This window comes from Morus notabilis, unplaced genomic scaffold, assembly GCF_000414095.1.
Source record: "Morus notabilis unplaced genomic scaffold, ASM41409v2 Scaffold285, whole genome shotgun sequence".
Classification (NCBI taxonomy): Eukaryota; Viridiplantae; Streptophyta; class Magnoliopsida; order Rosales; family Moraceae; genus Morus; species Morus notabilis.
In genome coordinates this window covers 89,847-94,634 of record NW_010363065.1, presented here as the reverse complement: position 1 = coordinate 94,634, position 4,788 = coordinate 89,847, and positions in this window count along the sequence as shown.

Genomic DNA, 4,788 nt, shown 5'->3' with positions numbered 1-4,788 from the left:
AAAAAAAACTAACGACTACATTGTCATTTATTAAAAAAATTAGAAATTATTTAAGCAAATTATCAAAAAAAGATTATAGAGTGGGAAAAAAAGATACGATTAAATAAGGGGATAGAAAAAATAAAATAAAAGACTAAAAAAACAAATAAAAAAGAAATGAAGACCCAAAAAAAAAAAAAGAAGAAAAGTAAAAATCATAAATATTAAAAAAAGAGATAAAACAGGAGAGCCACTTTTGTTGGTTTTATATTTAGAAAAAGATGTATAGATTAATAATATAAATATAGATGTATAGATTTTTTTTTTTAATTTTTTAATTTTTATGGATATAGATGTATAGATTCTAAGTGAGGAAAAAAAAACGCCGTAAAAAATTGAGTAAAAAAAACTTGAGTTGTACATAAGCTTTCGACAAAAAGGAAAAGACTAATAAAAAAAATTAAGAACCGAATCATTTTAAAAGGAGGAAAGTGTTGAACAGAGTATTTATTAAGAAAATTAAACTTAAAGACTACTTGGCAAATAATAAAAAGCATTAAAATAAAGCAAAAGTAGAACATAAATAATAAAAGGTAAAACAAAAACAAAAGAAAAAATGAGAAGTTAACGCATGAAAAAGTAATTATTTTAAAAGTAGTAAAGTGAGAAAAAAAATTATAAAAGTATTTAGTACAAAGATTAAACTATAAAAAAACACTTGGTAAAAGATTAAACAAAACTAAAAAGTCTTAAAAAGAATGGAAATAAGAAAAAAATAAAAATAAAAGTAAAAGAGAGACATAAGAGATTGACATGTGGCAAAAGGGAGCAACCTCTTGCCTCTTTTATGTATATTATGTTATAGATGTATATATTATTATTATTTTTAAGGGATAGTTTTCGGTAGGCCGTACTATCGGTAAGATCAGTTTTTTGACCGTTAAATTTAATTAAAATTAAATAAGATTAAAAAAATATACAGAATAGATAATGTTTAATACAGATCTAACAATTGAAAATAACTTTAAAAAAATGAAATAGTCAGTAGTTTTATTTTTGTGATCTTACAGAAAAACTCTATTTTTAAAGCAACATTTAAAAAGTAAAGGTGTGTTTGACGAATGGGTTCAACATCTAAAAACCATCATGATTTGAGTTTAAACAATGTTTTTTTTTTTAAAAAAAATTTTAAATTTAAAAAGTTCTATTACAGTTTTTTTTTTTTTTTATTTTTTGGACAAAATTTGAATTCTAATTCAAACTACTTGGTTTGAATGGCTTAAAATATATACACTTAAGGCAACCTTTTCCCGCCATCTCTATTTTCATTTTTTTTTTCACATGTTTTTCGGGATAAAATTCTCGTCAACTGTGCATTTTACTTTCTTTTTTCACCCACAACAAGCATCAACTCCATCTAACCCCAAACACCGTCATCATCCGCTGTGAGTCTCTCTACTGTTAGGGCATGTTTGGTTGGAAGGAATGGAATGGAAAGGAATCACAATTCTGATAATTCCATTGTTTGGTTGGTTTATTTTGGCACAGAATTGCTTTCCGTGGGAAAGCTGATTCACTCAATTTGAGTGAATCTTCATTCAGGCGGGGGGTGGCTTGAATGGCCTTTCCATTCCGCCAATTTATTTTTTTCACCCAATTTGGCCCTCGTCTCCCCTTGTCCCCGATCAAAAGAAAAGGAGCCCTAGCCGCATCTCCTTTCGCCGCATCTCCCCTCGACCACGACTCCAACTGAGGCCAGCGCAGACACTTGACGGACGGAAAGTTGATCGACTGTTGACGCCGACGACGAGAAACGACCGCAGGTACAATCTTCCCTCTTCTTCCTTCGTGGTTCTTGGAGATCTCTGTTCTGGGTTTGTTTTGATTTTTTGAAAGAAATCCCAAATCCCACTGCATAAAGGATGGGAACTGAAAACAGGGAGGAAAACTTGGAAAATGAATGTGCTTCGAAACATGTTTCTGCCTTTTACATATTTACTTAGCAAACCATAATCCCCAAAACTCCAAGGTCCTCATCACTCAAAATTTTGTAATGAGGTGTGATACATGTTATTTGTGATGGCTTTCCACTCGGAAAACGGCAATGTGATTTTGTTATTGTCTTTTTGGGTTGAATTTGGATTGATTATTTTGCAGAATATCAGTTTTGTGTATTTTTGAATATTGGTTTTGCAGAAAGGTGGTTAGGCTTTTCATCAAGAGAAAAAATACTTGCCTCTCGATCTCCATCCCAAGAGGCCATCCGCAGAAGGCTTACGAAGCTCCAGGTAGTTTTTCTTTCATTGCTTTTATATATTCACGCTTTCTCTTTTGTTTTTATATGCATACTTTTTCCATATTGTTAGTTGGTGCTATGATGTGATAATTGGTGCTACAATTTAGAAGCCTCTCGCATATGGATATCAACTTCATACCTTGTTGATGGTATTTCCATAGGAATTGTTATAGCAATGTATTGTTCACTTCATTGCTATTATTAAATTAAACTCATGAGCGTGCATTTAAATGGCTCGCTTTGGTTGTTTTATTGTAGGATAATGGCTCGCTTAGGATTAGTCAAAAGTGAAAGTCTGAGAAAGAGGAAGATAGTGGCTTTGCTTTTACATTGGTTGAATATTATGCATGTAGTGCAATGGTTCTTTGAATTGATGGAAATAGTGGTGATGGAGGATATAGAACCAATACAACTACAGAGACAACTTTATGTGCTCGACGTGTTTGTTCATAGGCAATATGTTTATCAACTAGCTTACGCAAGTGATGTCATATGCAGAGATCAATTAAGGATGAATAGAAATGCCTTCACTAATTTGTGCACATTGCTAGAAACTAGGGGTGGGTTGAAAGCGTCTAAGTATTTGCAAGTAGATGAGCAAGTGGCTATGTTTTTACATACCATTGCTCACCATGAGAAAAATAGAGTTATAAATTTCCATTTTATGAGATCTGGACAAACGGTTAGTAAGTACTTTCACAATGTATTGCATTCAATCATTCGACTTCATGGAGTGTTATTCGTTAGACCTGAGCCGGTTGCAGATAACTCAACTGATGATAGGTGAAAATGGTTTAAGGTACGTACCTATTTCTGTGTTATGTTTAAAATGGGTAGCACCCATGGTGTAATTAGTAATTATATCTTTTATATATTATAGAATTGCCTAGGTGCACTAGATGGAACCTATATTAGGGTGAGAGTGCCTATGACAGAGAGACCTAAATACCGTAATCGACATGGAGCTGTTGCAACAAACGTCTTAGGAGTATGCACACGAGATATGGAATTTATATATGTGTTGCCTGGATGGGAAGGATCTGCAGCTGATGGTAGAGTATTACGCGATGCTCTACGTAGGGCAAATGGTTTACGTGTTCCAAACGGTAAGTATGTTTGTTACTAGTAAAGTAGTTTACTCGTTCTTTGTTACATCATTCGTTGTTACATTTACAAAATGTTAAATTTACGCTTATCAATTCTTTTAACAGGATGTTACTATCTTGTTGATGCTGGATACACCAATTGTAAAGGTTTCCTAGCTCCATTTCGTGGCCAACGATACCATCTAAAGGAATGGGAAGATGGAACACAACCTAGGAATGCACAAGAGTATTATAATATGAAACATTCACATGCTAGGAATGTGATTGAGAGATGTTTTGGTGTACTTAAGAGTCGTTGGGCAATTCTTCGTAGTCCATCGTTCTTTCCTATTAAAACTCAAAATCGCATTATCTTAGCATGTTGTTTGTTACATAATTTTATTAGACGTGAAATGCCTAACGACGTTCCAGATCCAATTCCAGAAGATGAGTGTGAGAATGTTGAAGAAGATGAAGAACAAGAAGATAATGATGATTTGATAACGGCTGTTGAGCCTTCAGAGGAGTGGACTGGGTGGAGGAATACTGTAGCCCAAGATATGTTTAATGACTGGAGGAACCGTAGGAATGCATGACAATTGTCTATGTGTTTTTCCCTTGGAAGTTGTAATGGAACCTGTATTGTTTGCTTATATTAGAACAAACTCGGCACATTCGAATAATATGCATCGCTTTGAATTGCTTTTTATCTATAGTATTTGCAACATACTATTTATATATCATAGAGGATGTTGATGTAATATTGTATACGTGTTTGTTCTTTGTTATTGTTAGGATGAACACTTCCAAATCCAGAGGTCCAGGTCAAAATAAACGGTTTTGGAATGAAGATGAGGATAAATTTTTAATTGAAGCTTTAATGGAGTTACATAATGAGGGAACGTATAAAGCAGAAGGTAACTTCAAGGCGGGACATCTGCATGCGCTTGAGAAAAAGTTACATAGTAGGTTGCCGGGATGCGACTTACTAGCTAGGCCACACATAGAGTCTAGAATGAAAACTTTGAAGACTAATTTTCAAATAGTGCATGAAATGCTAACTGGGCCTAATTGTAGTGGTTTCGGATGGGATCCGGATAGAAAAACGGTTACAGCGGAGAAGCCGGTATGGGAAGCATATCTTAAGGTACTTTTTTTTTTTAAATTTAGTTCTTTTAAGATATGACAATTTTATGGTGAAGGACATTACATGCATGCACGTCACAATTTTATGGTTAAGGACATTGTTATGTTGTTATGCACGTCCAATATTATTAACTTGCATACCATGTCAACATATAATTTAAATGGTCATGGGGCATGAACGAACTTCGAAGCAGGTATGGACAAGATTATGCTAATGTTTCATTGTATTAAAATTCAGAGTCACAAGGAAGCGTTACCGTTTAAGACCAAGGCTTTTCCCTA